Below are 18,079 nucleotides of genomic sequence, written 5' to 3'. Positions count from 1 at the left end.
CTATTAGAAGCAATGAAACATAACATTTCTTGGGTAGTGGGAATGGTATAGGAAGGGATGAACTTCCTGGGAATATTTTTGCTTTGCACCAGATTTGGAGAATTTTAGTGGTTTAGTCACTGGCCCCATCCAAACATGTTTGCTCTAACAGTGGGTCTGAATGTTTCACAAGGCCATACTTCAGAGTAAGGGCAAGGGGACATGGTAGATGAAAGAAAGAGTGAAAAGAAAGAGGAATTGTTCTATTTTTAAAACACAGGTTGGAATGAATTGAAATACCAATTAAAGAAAAATAAAACTGTTTTCAAAAAGTTAGTACCAGTTGTTTTAAGGGTATTTTTTGTTGTCTATTTTATGACTCTATACTCACCCTTATCCTACCGTTCCCTGAGTTCCTAACCCAGGATATAGTTAGAGGCATAAGCCAATACTCATGTCCCAAGTAAGTAGTTGACCATAAATAAAACAGCTAAAATAATGTCAAAGGAGCATGATAGATCAGCTTATCTCAACACTAATATGCGTATAAGTCACCCAGGGATCATTTAAAAATGCATATTCCAATTCAGTAGGTCTAGGGTGGAGCCTGAAGCTCTGTGTCTAACAAGTGGTGCCCATCTCTGCTGATCTAGACCTCCTCCCACTAATGCTCACTTCTTGGGTTCACTTTTTCAACTTTGATAACAACTATGTGAATACTTGAAATTTCAGAGGAAAAAGTGCAATTTGAATTTAAGAAAATAAATTTTTACTCCATGCTATCATTATACTTACGTACTTTCTATTGAACACTGTGCACTACAAATAATCCTGTCTCCAAGGCCTAGGAAAAACACATCTGGACTAAAAGAAATCAGCCTACAGCAATAAAAAAAGAACTATTTGTGCAAAAAATTATCTCTAAATTACATATGCTCCATGACCCAAGATACTAATACAGATATAACAAAAATATACAGGAAAAGAATATATATAATTTACTATTTTGCAAGTACCCTATTAGGAATTTTAACAGAGGTTACTACAACCAAGGGAGGTAAGTGGAAAGACTCTGAAGATGTTGCTTAGAGCATAGTAACTGCTCAATAAATAGTAATGCTTCAATAAATCTTTAAATTGACAAAGGTAGCTTTCAGAACAGCAAGGCTAGTTTTGAAAGAAGCAGAGATACATAATGAAAACCAGAAAATCTCAGGAATACAGAGGATGATTATATCAGTCGTGATTTTCCAAATAAATGGGGAGGGGATTCATTTACTTTAAAGAATTAGCTCACTGGCTAACATGATTTAGGGCAGTAGGTCCAAAATCTGTAGATTAGACTTGGAAGATGGGAACTTGAGCAGGTATGAATGCTGCAGTATTGAGGCAGAATTTCTTTTTCTCAAAACTTACGTTTCTGCTCTTCCTCCAACTGATTGGGTGAATCCCACTGATGCTACTGAGAATAATCTCTTTTACTTAAAGTTAATTGATTGTAAGATGTTAACCACATCTGCCAAACACTTTCATAGCTACTCTTAGGTTAATGTTAGATTAAATATCAAGGTGCTATATACTCCAGCCAAGTTGACAAATAGAATTAACCATTACAGAAATCATTCTAGGTCATTAATTCTCATCCCTAGTTTCACATGAGAATCACCTGAGGGTTTTGTTTGTTTGTTTTTACTTTTTTACATACTCAACAAAAGGGCTTATTCCCAAAAGATTCTATAATTTTTAAAAGATCTTCAAATGATTCTAATGTGCAATGCACTCATACTGAATAACCACAATAAAGTCAAACCTCCTTATTTTAAACATGAAGAAACTGAAGCCAAGAAAAAAGGAGAGATTTGTTCAGTGGCCCTTAATAACGAGAGGCAAGATGTGGACTTCATACTTCATAACTCAATATACTACCAACATTTACCACTGCCTGACTACATGAATTTACAAAGGTATTCCATAACATGATGTCTAGAATTTTTCTTGAGAATAATTTGGTGGTGAAGTGGTGAAGAGTAGGTAGGCAGGTATACCATGAGGTGATGATTGTTGGAGGAAGGTAGGAGGTATATGGAGGTTCTGGTACCAGTCCCTTTACTTTCATACATGTTCAAAATTGTCATTAATATTGTTTTCAAGATCAGAAATAAAAGGGGTACTTCATACCTCTGCCTAACTCTACATCAAAATATCAACCCTAACTGGCTTCCAACGAGTTTGAAGAAAACTTCCCTACTTCTCAACTTTAGCTGGATATATGAGAATAGTCTGTCAGTCCCAGTCACTCTCTGTAACTCTGATGAGTGCCAATTCTTGGGCTGTAAGCTGCTCTAAAATAATAAAGTTATACAGAAACAGAACAAAACAAAACTATCTCCATATGCTCTGTAAAAATGTTGTTAACAAATAAAAAGCTCCCCACATGCAGCCACAAGTTGTGGAAAGTCAACTGGATAAAAGTCTTGACTTTAGTGAGATGCAAAGCCCTGAGGACTGAGGCAGCGCAAATTAAGCATGAAAAGAGTATTATGCTCTTAGAGGGTAGATTATTCTATGGATGTCACTCAGGCCAATTTGTTAATGGTGCTATTCAAGTCTTCTATAACTTTGCTGATTTTATGCCTTTTATCTATTATTAAAAGTGAAGTATTAATGTTTCCAAATGTTACTGTTGAATTGTCTGTTTCTAATTTTAAATATGTCGTTTTTGCTTGATGAACAGATGTTTCTTGACTTACACTTGGGTTACATCCACATACACCTATTTATTATAAGATGAAAATTTTATATGTCAAAACTACATTTAATTGATAGATATTGATTTATCTTTTCATGATGTTTTACTTTTGTTGGCTCTTTTATTTCTTATTTTTCCCCCTTTCCCTTTAGTGTCTTACCTTGCCTGGTGGTTTCCCTCTGTTGGACCTCATGGAGCTGTGACCTTCATTGCTTTTTTTCTAGGATATTGTTTAGAATTGCTTGTAGTGCTGGTTTGGTGTTCATGAAATTTCTCAGGTGTTCTTTGTTGTGGAAGTATCTAATTTCCCCATCGATTTTGAAAGATAATTTTGCAGGATACAACAGTCTAGGTTGGAAGTTATTTTCCTTTAGGGCTTGAAATACTTCACTCCAGGCTCTCCTTGATTTGAGGGTTTGTGTTGAGAAGTCTGCTGTGATTCTGATGGGCTTTCCTTTGTAGGTGATTTGTTTCTTTTCTCTAACTGCTTGTAGGATTTTGTTTTTCTGTTGGGTTTCTGGGATCTTGACTATTATATGTCAAGATGTAGATTTTTTTTGATCATGGCTAGTTGGAGTTCTATATGTCTCATTTATCTGTATGTCCAATTCTCTACCTCTGTCTGGGAAGTTTTCCACTATTGCTTTTGTGAACTGTCATTATTTGCTGACGATAAGATACTTTACATAGAAGACCCAAAAAACTCTGCCAAAAGACTTCTAGACTTAATTGACAGATTCAGTAGAGTAGATGGATACAAGGTCAACACTCAAAAAACAATAGCCTTCTTGTACACAAATAACAGACTCACTGAGAGAGAAATTAGGGAAACAATTCCTTTTACAATAGCATCCAAAAAAATGAAATATCTAGGAATCAATCTAACAAAGGAAGCAAAAGACCTCTACACTGAAAACTACAGCACTCTGAAAAAAGAGATGGAAGAGGATACAACAAAATGAAAAGACATTCCTTGCTCCTGGGTAGGAAGAACCAATATAGTGAAAATGGCCATACTTCCAAAACTACTATATAGATTCAGTGCAATGCCAATTGAAATTCCAAAAATATACTTCACAGAACTAGAGAAAACAGTCCAAAAATTCATTTGGAACCAAAAGAGACCTAGAATAGCTAAAGCAATTCTAAGCAACAGAGACATGGCTGGGGGTATCACAATCCCCAACTTGAAACTATACTACAAAGCTACTGTGATAAAATCAGCATGGTACTGGCAAAGGAACAGACCTGAGGATCAGTGCAATAGATTAGAAGATGCAGAAACAACTCCAGACATTCTCAGCCACCTCATCTTTGACAAAGGAGCCAACCACCATCATTGGAGGGAAGATAGCCTATTTAATAAATGGTGTTGGAAAAACTGGATTTCAACCAGCCAAAGATTGAAACTAGACCCATACCTACCACCATGCACTAAACTAAGATAGAAGTGGATTAAAGATCTAAATATTAAGACAGAAACACTAAACTTGCTGGAAGATAAGTTAGGTAGAACTCTTGAAGACATTACCATAGGAAAAGACTTCATGAACAAAACCTCAGCAGCACGGGAACTAGCAGAAAGAATCAGTAACTGGGATCTCATCTTATTAAAAAGCTTCTGCACTGTGAAAGAAACCACCAACAGAGCTAAGAGGCAACCTACAATATGGGAAAAAACTTTTAGCAGCTGTACCTCAGACAACAGACTACTATCTAGACTATATAAAGAATTGAAAAAAATCAGACTCCCCAAATTCAAAGACCCAATTCAAAAATCGGCATCTGAAATGAACAGACATTTCTCAGACAAAGAAGTAAAAGCAGCAAACAAATATATGAAAAAATGTTCAACATCACTCGTCATTCAAGAGATGTAGATGAAAACAACACTAAGATTCCACCTCACCATAGAAAGAATGTCTGCTATGAAGAAATCAACCAATAACAGGTGCTGGCGGGGATGTGTGGAGAAAGGAACCCCTCTCCATTGCTGGTGGGAGTGCAGACTGGTGGAACCACTGTGGAAGTCAGTATGGAGATACCTCAAAGAACTAGGTCTAGAGGTCCCATTTGACCCAGCTATTTCCCTGCTGGGTATCTTCCCAAAAGAATTAAAAGAATCATACCACAGTGATATATGTGCACCCATGTTCATAGCAGCACAGTTTGTAATAGCTAAAGCTTGGAAGCAGTGCAAGTGCCCATCAACTGGAAACTGGATAAAGAAAATATGGGGTTTTTTTATAAAATGGAGTACTACTCAGCCATAAAGAACGAAAAACTAGAGTCATTTATAGCTAAATGGATGCATATTGAGGCCATTCTCTTAAGTGAAATAAATAGGACACACATGTGTAAATACCAAATAGTTTCACTAGTGTGAGAACCTGATAGTGTAAACAAGAGTTAAAATGATTAAAATGAATAATTGATAATTTGAAATAGGAAAAAAGGTCGAAAGATGAAGGAGTGAAGGGAGGGGAAGGGGAAAGGAAAAGAGGGAAAGGAAAAACTATGAGAAAAGAAAAAAAATGGAAATGAAATCTATGTAAATAGGGAAGGGTGGAGGGGTGAAGGGCACAGGTAATGGAGAAAAAAATAAGAACCAAGATATATCACGTACAGGTACAAATACGCAATGATAAATGTAAACAAATTGTATACCTAAAGTGTACCAATAAAATGTACCAATAAAATTAATTTAAAAAGAAAAAAACCTACATTTAATATACCTAACCTACTAATCAGCTGGTCATGGGTTTTTCCTTGATAGATGACCAAACCTTCATTCCTAAAGCACCTGGGTCAGTAGTAGTCTTGCCTGGATTAGATTGTGGTCATTTTCTATTGACCTCAATCACAAAACATGCTAACACTAAAAGATACTCTAAGAGATCTCCTCCATTAGAGGCAGAAGTCCAATTTTTCCTTAGTATTCAGGATAAATCATCCTAACAAAGCATCATAACTCCCTTACTTACCTGTAGATTCAGTGGAATGAAGAGTCCAAAGTGGCTGGACAGCAGTCCTAACTTCCAATTCAATGGAATCATTGTTGCATCTCCTGGTGAAAGCATTCCTCCTTTTGGAACTAATATCTTTAGCCTAGAAGACTAAAGTGTCTCAGTATAGAAAGAAAAAATTTTGCTAGTAGATCACTAGGGATAATTGTGAGTGGTACCACTCCCATTTCCATCCCTTGATTCCTGCACCCTCAAATCATGGCTATGAGAGAAAGAGAACCATAGGGTACATGCTGATTCAGAGTATACACACCCTTCTGGGGGACTTTGCCCCAAAACTGCAAGGTATTGCCACCTAGTTAAAAATGTAACAGAGTCTTCAAAAAGCTGTTCCACAATTCTGTTGGGCCAGCTGCTTCAGGGTGGTAAGGAACATGGAAAGACCAGAAAATTTCATGATCATGCGTCCATTATTGTACTTCTTTTGCTGTGGAGTGAATTACTGGATTGTAAGCAATGCTATTGGGTTATAATGACAGTAGATAAAGCATTCTTAAAGCCCATAGATAGTAGTTTTGGCAGAAAGATGGCATGTAGGGAAGGCAAATATACATCCAAAAGTGGCTATTCTAGTAAGAACGAAACACTGCTCCTTCTATTATGGAAGCAGTCCAGTGTAATTAACCTCCCAACAGGTTGCTGGCTGATTACCCTAGAGAGTGATGCCATTTTGAGGCCTCAGTATTGGTCTCTGCTGCCGGAAGATTGGGCATTTAGCAAAGACCCTAGCTAGGTCAGCTTTGGTGAGTGGAAGTCCATGTTGCTAAACCCATGCCTAACTTATATCCCTGCTTCCATGACCCCTTTGTTCATGAGCCTATTGAGTAATGGCAGGTGTGGCTGGAAAAAGAGGTTAACTGGTGTCCACAGACTAGATCATTCTATCCATTTGATTATTAAATCCTCCTCTGCTGAGGTCACCTTTTGTTGAGCATTCCAATGGAATATAAACATCTTCACTTTTTGACATTAAAAGAAGTATTTCCTTACCAACTCTCTAATCATGTTCCAAGTCCCTGTCCAGCCAACTAAACCATTTGCTAGAGTCCATGAATCAGAATAAAATTGCACATTTGGCCATTTCTCCTTCCAAACAAAGTGAAAAACCAGGTGCAATGCTCAAAATTCTCCCCACTGGGAGGATTTCTCATCACCATTGTTCTTTACGGATGACCCAGAGCAAGGCTATTGTGCTGCACCTGACCATGTTCAGGTTGTGCCTACATACAGTACAGAACCAGGCCCAAGAATTCTCTTACTATGCCAGTTAATCATAGGAAACTGTGAGGCATTCATGCAGGTTTGGAGAGAAAAGGAAGTATAGCAAGAGTAGGGACAATGAGCATTTGGGGCCCATTCAACATGTAACTTGCTTGTGCTTTCAGAACCTGCTCAGGTATATATTTTTCAGCTCAATTTTCACTTCCATTTGATGATGGAGGGCTGCTGTTTATGCTCAGTGTATGATTTGGTAGGCAGCTTAGTTTACCTGATAACCTGGTGACTCATAATCAAGTATGTAGTCTCTTCTAAGGCCCAGTAGCAGGCCAAGGGCTTTCTGTTCAAAGAATAGAACTTACCTGCCTGGGATGTAAGGGCTTTGTCCCATGACATTAAAAGCAAAAAGCCAACCTTATTATATTTGTTAGTTTTCTAAAAACATGTTAAACTAAGTAGTAAATGATTCATTAGATGTATCCAATGATAATTTATGTATCTCTATTGCCAGATCATACATTGCTTATTAGTGCTCTCTTTACTACTGGAAATAGAATCATTTGCATCTTTCAATCTAATCAGATTTGAGAGCCAATTTCAGAAACCCTAGAACCAATTCATAAAACTCATTCTTAAAATTATATTCCTGCAGAGCCAATTTCACTATCAAAATCTGTATTACAGTTCTCTAAAGAAACAGAACCATAAGGTGGGGAGGGAGGGAGGGAGGAAGAGAGAGACAGAAAGACAGAGACAGAGGCAGACAGAGACAGAGACACACACACAGAGCGAGATTTATTATAAAGTATTGACTCACGAGAAGTTCCATGATCTGCCTGCCATCATCTACATGCTGGAGACTCAAGAAAGCCAGTGGTGTGGTTTGAAGATCAGAAAGCCAGAGAGCTGATGGAGTAGATTCTGGCTTGTGTCTGAAGTCCTGAAAACTAGGAATGCCAAGGGCAGGAGATTGAATTCAACCTTCTTCCACTTTTTTGTTCTATTCTGGTCTTCAACAGATTGGGTGATGCACACTCACATTGAGGAGGGCCATCTGCTGCATTTAGTTCACCAATTCAAATGCTAATTCAGGAAGCACCCTCACAGACATATCCAGAAATAATGTTTAACTGCATATCTCTGCATCCTTTAGTCAAACTTACACAGAAAATTGATTATTACATATGAGTTTAATTATGTTACAAAAAGATGTTCCTGTTTTTTAAAAAACTACCAAAATGAGAAGAGCAATTGTTAGAGGTAACAAAATTTAATGTTTTTTCTCTTTTTCCCTCCTCATTTTCCAAACTTTCTATTCTAAAGGTAGCATTAAATAATACTACTCCCTGCTCTTTCTACATAACAGGCTTAGTTTAAAGATTAGACTATGACATGAATGAAAGCACTTTGTAAACTCTCACAAAACAATCTGATATAAAGTGGTATTACTTCATGGGGGGATATGTACAATCTATACAGACTCACACATGTACTAAATGGCACTTCTGTGTAGTGCTTTGCTATTTTCCCATCAGGACACACATAGAAAATGATAGATATCAGCACACTGAGGAAAAATAGACCAGGTTTCTTGCAACCAGAGCAACCTGCCAGGGCTCTGACCACTCCAGGCCCTGCCCCAGCAAAGGGTGAGAGGATCAGTGTCGCTCTACATCAGATGGGAATCTCTGCTCTCTTGACCTAGTACTTCCCCTGAAAAGAGACCTGTAGACTTTTGACATTTCACTTCATCTCTCATTTACAAGGGGAAATATTTGTAAGTCTTCCTTTCCTTCCCAGCTTTAGAGAGTAAAGTGAAGGTCAAGTGAGATGATATACATGAAAGTGCTTAGTTTGGAAATTTAAAAGTTAATGACATGTAGTAGATGTTATTATTCTTTCTACATTTAATCCTCAGAGAGAAGGTTAAACACTACTAGGAAAACTCAAAAACAATATGTTTTAACTCATACACATATTCTGCTCATTTATTCCACAAGTGTTTACTGAGTGCTCACAAAACATTGTGAGAGATCTAGGTCCTGAGAATAAATTGTTCTTATTCTCCTAAGAAGACACTGATTTGTTCTTTGGCCATGGCAACAAATAATCATCAAAGCTAGTTTCAAAGTCATCATTTACTCAGTGGCACTTTGTATTGCTAGTCATGCTTTTGAAAGACAACCAATCAGTGATAGCCCCATGCCTTGGTGACAACAACACACTCCAGAAACCATATTTCCATGTCAAAATATGAAGTTCCTAAATATATTTGCTTCCAATCCATGAATTCCACATTTTCTAAAACCTATATAGTATGTGTTTTTTGTAGTCAGGGTTTGCAAGGGAATAGATTTAATACAGGACACATAATTTATAGGATTATTTTACAATATGAAAAACAAAAAGTCAAATGCAGAAGTGTACAAGAGATCTGTTCACATGCTAGAGACCTGAAGAATCTAGTCAAGGCCTTGGATCCCATGGCAATGTCCTGCACGATTCCAGCTGAAGGCTTAAGGCCCATGACAATGTCCTCCACCAGTCTAGCCAGAGGCCTAGAGCCCACACCAATGTCTCATGCAAGTCTATATCAAGAATCTGCACTGGGAATGCCCAATGGCCAGTGGTGGAAACTAGAAAGTCTGCACCAGCAGAGTGAAGATTTTTTTTTTTTCATTAAGTTTATTGGTACATTTTAGGTATAAAATACAGTCACATTCATCATTGGGATCTTGTACCATTACATGAGCACCTTGATTCTTACTTTTTTCCCCTTCCCTTGCCCTCCCTTCACCCGCTCCACCCTTCTCTATTTGTAAAGACTTTGTTTCAATTTTTTTCTTTTTCTCATATTTTTTCTTTTCCCTTTTTTTCCTTTCCCCGTACCCCTCCCAATCCCCCTGCTCCTTTAGACCTTTTCTTCCTATTACACAATATCAGTTATACATTTTTAAATTACAATATTAAGATCTAGGAGACATTACCACAGATTTTACAGAATTTAAAAGGATATAGAAAGCATATTACAAAACTCTTTTTTGAAATAAATTACACAACTTCTAAGAAGTACCTTGGAAAACAAATTAATGAAACTAACTCTGGAGGAAATACAAAATTTGAATAGCACCTATTAAAGAAAATATATTTCTAGCTTGAAAACCTACCTATATGACAACAGCAGGCTCATAAACATTTTAACTGATAAATTATATCAAACAATTAAAGCAGAAAAAAGAAGGAACACTTCTCCCCTCATTTTAGGAACTCAACATTGTGCTAATCCTAAAACTGGATAAAGATAATAGAAGAAAAAAGTATGAACATACATAGAAATTTGTTTAACAAAACAAACTATTAGAAGTCAGATCTGGCAGGATGTAGAAAGTGGTTCTGTTATAGGGATGGCAGTGTTGGTTCAGCATTGGAAGATCCACCCCCAAAAGTCATCATTTTAACAGAGGAAAGGAAAAAGCTATATGATCCTGTCAGTAATTGGAGAAAGAGTATTGGACTAAATTCCACAGTTGTTCATGGTAAAAGCTATCAGGAGACTAGAAGTAGAACAGAAACTTCTCAACAGATTAAAGGCATGTACTCCATACTTCCAGCGAGAACACCTTATATGAATGGAGAAGATACAATGCTTTCTCCTTAAAGTGGGGAACAAGGGCAGATATGCCTACTCTTCATCTGTCCATTAGACTTTGAAACATAAGTCTAAAACAAAATAGTCTGGCAATAAAATGACACAACTAGGATAGGATTGGCACAGCAGATGCAAAATCTTTATATGTAGATGAAATGATCATCTACAGAGAAAATACTAAGAAATCTCTGGGAGTCCCTAGAACTTGTACTTGAATTTAGCAGGATTAGAAAACACAAGGTATATATAAAAATTCAAGTCTGTGTATACTTGCTGTAAATGAAGAATTGGATATTGAAATTTAAAAGTTATGTAGGAGTACAAAGGGCCTAGAAAAATTAAAAACAAAAACAAAAACAAAAACAGTGTTGGAAGACATTTAGTACCTAATTTTAAGACTTCTTCTAAAGCTACAGTAATCAAGGCAGTGTTGGTGTAAGGAAAGACATATAGATCATTGGAATAAAACAGAGAATCTAGAAATAGAACCACACATATATGGTCCACTGAGTTTTGAAAGATTATTTAACATTAGCATTTTATAGAATATAAACTCAATTCAAGAGCCGAGGAAGAGATAGTGTTTTCAGCAAATGGCACTAGAACACCTGGGATCCGTATATAAAAAATTAACCTCAACCCTTTATTTCCATACATGAAAATAACTTGAAGGGATCTATGAACCTAATTATGAAACCCTAAAAGTATAAAACTTTAAGAAGAAATTATAAGGGAAAATGTTTATGAATTCAAGGTAGGCAAGAACTACCTAGGATACAAAAGACATGATGTATAAAAGAAAAAAATTGATAAATGAGATTCCATCAAAATTTAGAACTTTAAATGACATCATTAAAATGAAAAGTAGTCCTTAAACAGACCATATTTACAATGTATATAATCTACGACCAGAATATATAAGGAACTCTTACAGCTCATTAATAGACAACCCAATTAAAAAGTAGACATAAGAAGATGATAAATAGCCAGTACAGCACAAGGAAAGGTGTGCAACTCTAGAATCAGAAAAATACTAATCAGTACAATAACAGATTGAATTATACACTCATTAGGGAGATGAAGCTAAAAGTTTTAAAAGCCTTGTCATGACTTTTTCTTTTTGTTGGATTCTTTCCCTTTGCATTTAATTTGTCACACCCAATGGATTCATTCTGCTGGGTTTCCTGGGGTTGTGATCCTCATTGTCTTTTCCTAGGGTATTGTCTAAAATTTTTTGGAGTGCCAGTTTGGTATTCATGAAGTTCCTGAGGTGCTCTTTATCATGAAAGTATCTTATTTCTCCATCCATTTTGAAAGATAGTTTTGCAGGGTACATCAATCTGGGTTGGAGGCTGTTTTCCTTTAGGGCTTGAAATACATCACTCCAAGCTCTTCTTGCCTTGAGGATTTGCATTGAGAAGTCTGCTGTGATTCTGATGGGCTTTCCTTTGTATGTGATTTGTTTCTTTTCTCTCACTGCTTGTAGAATTTTGTTCTTCTGTTGGATTTCTGGAATCCTAACTATTATATGCCTATGTGTAGATTTTTTTTTGATCAAGGCTTGCTGGAGTCCTATATGCCTCACTTATCTGTATGTCAAGTTCTTTTCCCTTCCTTGGGAAGTTTTCTGCCATCACTTCTGTGACCAGTTTTTTTATGTCATCTGCACTCTCTCCTGTTTCTTCATTGACTCCAACCAGTCTTATGTTATTCTTCTTTGCATCATCTAGCAGCTGCTGGATTGATTTCTCATGTTCCCTTACAATTTTAAAGCAATTTTTCTTTTCCTGGTCACTAATTGCAATCTTATCTTCTCTATCTGAAATTCTATCCTCCCATTGATTCATTCTGTTGTGCAGACTTTTGATGGAGTTTTTAATCTCCTGGAAATCTGTTTGCATCTGTTTTATGGATTCCATTTGTTTCCTATGTTGGGATTCCATCATGTTCCTCAGATCCTCTATTGTTTTATCTGTGTCCTCTCTAGATTTATTAATCATGTCTTGCACTATGAGCACAATTTTTGCTGTTATCTGAGTAATTATTTCTGATTTCATTTTTCCCAGATCCTCTTTTGTTGCCAGTTCAGAGAGTTCAGGTTGTTGAGTATCAGATTGTTCTATCTCTTTTCCCTTTGGGGTTGCTGTAGCTGATCCAGAAGTCTGTTTTTGAGGCTTGGTTACGTGTCTTCTTATTTCCATGGTGGGGGGGGGTGCTTCTGGAGCCCGTGTGGCTCACCTTCTCTGCCCTAGCAGCGTGGGATGGCAGCAGGGAAGCGTCCTTCCTGGTGCTGGGACCAGCTCAGCTTCTCTGCCCTAGAAGTGTGGGATGGCGGCAGGGGAGCTTCCTTCTGGGTGCTGGGACTGGCTCAGCTTCTGTGCCAAAGGAGCGTGGGATGGTGGTAGGGGAGCTTCCTTCTGTGTGCTGGGACCGGCTCACCTTCTCTGCCCTAGGAGCATGGTATGGCAGGGCCCAGAAGGCAAAGGCATTTGCACTTGAGCCAGGGAGTTACACTCAAGGTGAAGACCAGAGCTCCCTGGAAGAAAACTGCAGCCACCCCCATTGACAGTGAGGATATGAGCTCCTCCAATAACCAGAAAGTCCAAGTTCCTATCAGAAAACCAGCCATGGTAAGCTTCTCCAGGAAAATCAATAGCATACAATCCTCCCCTCCAGTTCTCCTTTTATGCTGTTGGCAACAATCTTCAGGTGAATCTTCCACACTCAGAACTGCATTGACTAAGTTTGTTCCCACTTAAATTGACATTAGTCAACCTACCAGAGTGCTAAAACCTCTACTTCTCTCTTAATACCTTATAAATGAAGTTCTCTCTTGCTTAAACAAGTTATAAATTCTATTTTTATTTCACCTATTGACTAGTAGATTTCAACAGTACTAATGAGTGTTATATAGATAAACCAAAGATGGAATCTGTATATTGGCCCTATGTTATTTACTTCTTCCTAGCAGGCTGGGACTTGTTAGCTCAAAAGCCAATAGGCATCAAATCCAATATTTTTCACATCCAGTTTGTATTGGTCTGCTTTCCATTGCTTGGACAAAATTCCTGACACCTGCAACTTAAAGGAGGAAACATATATTTGGCTCACAGTTTCAGACGTTTCAGCCCATGGTCAGCTGGCTCCAAGGCAGAAATATCATGGCCAGAAAGCATGAAGGAGGACAGCTGCTGAATTCATGACATCTGCAAGCAGATTTCAGGGGAAAATTCCAAGAAGAATGGTCCAGGGACCAGATCCAGTTTCCAAGATCAAGCCCCCATTTCCCACTTCCTCCAACTAGGCCCCACCTCATAATAGATCATTCAGCTATGACCTCGTTAAAGTGTTAACTCATTGATGAGGTTAGTGCTCTCACAATCCAATCACATCTTCAGAAGTCTCTTAATCCAGTCAAATGACAATCAAGATTGACAGGCACGTGATTGTTTTAAATATAGCCCAAATAGACAGATTTTTAACTATTTAGAGCCTGCCTGCTTTGCAAGCCCTGTAAAACTGCACCTACTGTCTGATAGCCATGTATATGATAAAAGACTCCAAAACACTGCTGCCGTTCAGAGATCTCTGGCTCAGAGGTTCCCCGTTGTGCTGCTAAGCAACATCATTTAAACATGTGCATCCTCTCTGTTTTCCCTCTCCCCTGGATAATCCTTGATTTCCTTTCATTCTGTGTGATGGCCCCTGGCCCTCGCCCCATGGCCTTTGGCAGGTCTCATGCCATGATGAACTTCCCCCAATCACATGTAACCTGTCAGAGTGGCACTGACATAAAGTTTATCATGCTCTACTGCTATTTCATGGTCATTTCTTTTTCCTTGATTACCCCCAATATGCCCTCCAATTCACTACGAAGAAAAACTAACATGGCTTAAATTTCTTCCTCCCAAGAGTTCTTGGTTTGACAGTGGAGCAATGATAAACTCACACAGATTTGTGGTTAGTTGATGGAAAAATATTGGAAGGAGGAAAGTCAGTGGGCAGTGGTATACCAAGAATAGCTTCCTACAAGAGGTGGAAATTGGGATGACCACTTGTGAGATGACCAGGCCGAGAATAGGAGATAGAAACTAAAAGATGAAACAGAGGAACCAGGCCAAACTACTAATAAATGGGATTAGTTTTTAAAATTCTAAATCTTCAAGGACACAGAAGAATTATTTTCCCTAACAGATCAAACACTGAAAGTCTATTTCTACCAAATGGATCTGTATCTAAGTAATGTCTCAAAGGTGCTTTTATCCTTCCAATGGTCACTGGACTAAGAGCATTGCACATGAAAATGATTGCAGACTAGTAATATATGAATCATAATTCAGAACAGCATGACGACCCAACTTGTCCCTTGGTCTAAATAATCCCAGAGAGAAATAACTTTCATAAACACGGTGGAGAGATTATGTCCCACCATGGCTTTTCAAACACAAAAGAAATGGTCATAAATATTCTTTGATCTCACTGGTAACCACAGTTGCTCTCAGGAAAATAAAGCTATCCTTCCCCTGCTGTCCTCAGCTTTCCAAAGTTTCCCACTGCCCTGATCAGTTTATCCTCCTTGAAATAAAGTAGCTTTTAATAAAGTAGGCTGGTGGCAGGGAGAACCTGATATGATCACACACCTGTTATAATAGGATTTAATTCTGCTTCAGATGTGCTAGTTTTAATAAAAAAGGATTGAGCAAATCGAAAATAAATTACATTGAAAGGTCAGGTTTATTGCTTGTACGGTTGTGTTAACTCCCCCACTGACACTTTTAGAGACTGTATTTATGAGATCTTTTGATTTTGGAAGGAGAGGTATAAAATACATCTACAATTTCCTCATTATTTGCAGCAGTATTTCATTTTCAAGTGTCAATTCCAAGCACTTAAGTATGGCATTCTTTAACAGGGGTAAATCTAAAAAGTATGAGTTGTTTACAAAATGCTGTTATTCAAGATATTAATAAAACAAGCTTTTCTATCCAGTGAAAAGTTAGAAAAATCCCTCCAGAGTTTTTGCAGCATGATAATTCACTTTATTGCATGTGGAGAATTTATTAAAAATGTGTTGGCTCCTAATTTGAATGAGCATATTCCTCCTACAAAGCATCTCCTCTACCAAAAGAAGAGCCCACTTGATTCACTAAATAGGGATGACTACACCAGTGACCCACACAGGATTATTTTCTTGATATTTCTAATGGGGTATTCAAATAAGTATAGAATTTTTTTCCTTTTCTCAGCTCCAATTACTTAGAAGTGTTACCTTAAGACAATTCAAATATCCTTCCTTGCTTCTAGGTTAGTTTCATGATCCATATATCAAATGTAACAAAATGTGGCAGAAGAGTTCTATTGTTCCCACACTGGTAACTATCGCCCAAAGCTAAAGTCAAAAAGTAATAATAATAAACAATGAGCACTGCTATGGCATTTACTATGCACCAGACTTTGTACTAAGTATTTTACAATCTTTAATTAGGCCTCACAACAACTTTATGATATAGATATTGTTATCACCTTCATCTCACAGATGAGGAAACTGCAGCATAGAAATTTTAAGTGAGTTGTCCACTTTGTAAGCAGATGTGTTAGTTTTGCGTTGCTGGGACAAAATAAGAGACTTAAAAATCTTAAAGGAGGGAAGGTTTATTTTGGCTCATGGTTTCGGAGGTTTCAGTTCATGGTCAACTGGCTCTAAGGTAGAAACATTACAGTGGAAGGTATAGCAGAAGAAAACTGCTCACCTCATGGTATCCAAGAAGTAGAGAGCAGGAAGAATCCAAGAGAAAGTGGCTAAGGACCAGGGACCATATATATAGTCCCCAAGGTCACACCTTTGATCCACACAGAGCCACCCAGAAATGTGCTTTACTAATCCCCTTAGGCAGCTCCCAAGTCAATCAAGTCGACAATCAAGATTAACCATTACAGCAGATAAGTCAAGATTTGAACCCGAGCACTGTAATTCCAGACTTGAAGTGTCTTGTAGCCTGGACCATCTCATATCATGAAGAGACCCACCAACAAATAAGACAAGATGTTTTTCCCAAAGCTTAGTGGACATACTGTCATCTTCTATCCTCTACCACCCTCTATCTACAGTCTACTCCCCTGAGGCCTGGAGGGAAGAGAGGAAGTTATTGGAATTTTCAACCTACTGTAAAAAGGGGAAGACATTTTCCTCTGCCCTCCACCAAAACCAAGTGAAATAGAGATGGGCCCTACAAGAAACTTTTACAAATTTTGAGATAGCCTTTAAGAAAAGGAGACTAGCATCTTGCTCCCCAGTAGGTTACTTGTTGAGCTGTAGATCTCTCCAATTTATCCTAACACATTTAGGTGGAAGAAGGGGAGAACCCTTAAGAGAGCATTCTGTATGTTCTCTTAAAAACTGAATGTGTACATGAATATTGAGGCTGGGGCCTGCTGCTTACCTGGGGATTTTTAAGATGGAAAACTTGCTAGAGTAATCTATTCTAGCAGGACATAAAAAGATTATTGTGTAATGTAACTTGGAGAAGGGGGACAGGATGACACTCCAACCCTAGATCCCTCCTGCCTTTGAAAGTAACACCAAAAAATCACAGAAGTGTTACAACTCCATGAACATGAGCACAGACTGGAAGGGTAAAAACTTTAGTGCTACCTAGGCAATGCAAGGCCAGTGGTCACGGCAATGCACTTAGTGAAGGGGTTAGACACATAGATTTCTGGGAACAGTTGAGAGAAACCAAGCTGTGCCTCTTTGAGAGAGTTCTCAGTCACAAGGACACTGCAATGAAGTTATCCACTACTCCTGTGAAAGCCACAAATGCATTTATGTACACAGATAGCAGCCCAGCAGCAAAAGCTACAAGTGAATCTAACCAGTTGTTAAGACCAGGGCATTTCTCTACCCCTAACAGAAAGCTAGAGAGCAACACAAGAGGAGCTAATTCACAAGCAGGAGAAAGAAGAATGGAGAAGAATATCATTGGCCCTGCATGTACACCTAGTTCTCCTACTTACCCATTTAGAAAAGAACAGAGTAAGAAGGAGCAATCTTTGAATCAGATATGAGATTGGAATTTTAATGGATTAAATTGTAATGACTGAAAAGAACCAGAAAGTTATGAATTTCAAAAGGAAGTAAACAAAGCAAATTTGGAATCAATGTATAGAAAACATAAAACCTTTACATGTTAGTACCCCTACTAACTTAACATTCTTCAGTGAAACAATTAGATCAGAATTCCATTGAGGAGGGACAAGACCTCTCCAGGAGGCTGTAGGAGTGTGGCAATTAATTTTTAGGCCCTTCACTTCAGAGGGTACAAATCTATGTTAATATTCTGACCTTCTATCACGTGTTTTCATTTTGTCACTTCTGGATTTATGAGCAACAAGTGCTGCTCAGACCACTATCCTAAGCCAAAATACAGTCACACACAAAGAAACCAACAAAATGAGCCT

General features: G+C 37.9%; 1 long non-coding RNA gene across 1 annotated transcript in view; it reads right to left on the bottom strand.

The window, feature by feature from the left end:
* Positions 1-7,956, bottom strand: part of LOC147821577 (uncharacterized) — a 451,078-nt gene extending 443,122 nt beyond the window's left edge. Inside the window, exon 1 of the long non-coding RNA XR_015446826.1 lies at positions 7,790-7,956. This is a non-coding gene — a long non-coding RNA (uncharacterized LOC147821577). The remainder of the gene's footprint in view (positions 1-7,789) is intronic.
* Between the last annotated feature and the right edge of the window lie 10,123 nt (positions 7,957-18,079).

The sequence above is a fragment of the Heterocephalus glaber genome, unplaced genomic scaffold (genome assembly GCF_053883595.1).
Source record: "Heterocephalus glaber isolate CG9 unplaced genomic scaffold, H.glaber_assembly_v1.0 deba00001729, whole genome shotgun sequence".
Lineage (NCBI taxonomy): Eukaryota > Metazoa > Chordata > Mammalia > Rodentia > Bathyergidae > Heterocephalus > Heterocephalus glaber.
Note: the sequence above shows the minus strand (reverse complement) of the source record. Positions and strands in the feature narration are given on the sequence as shown.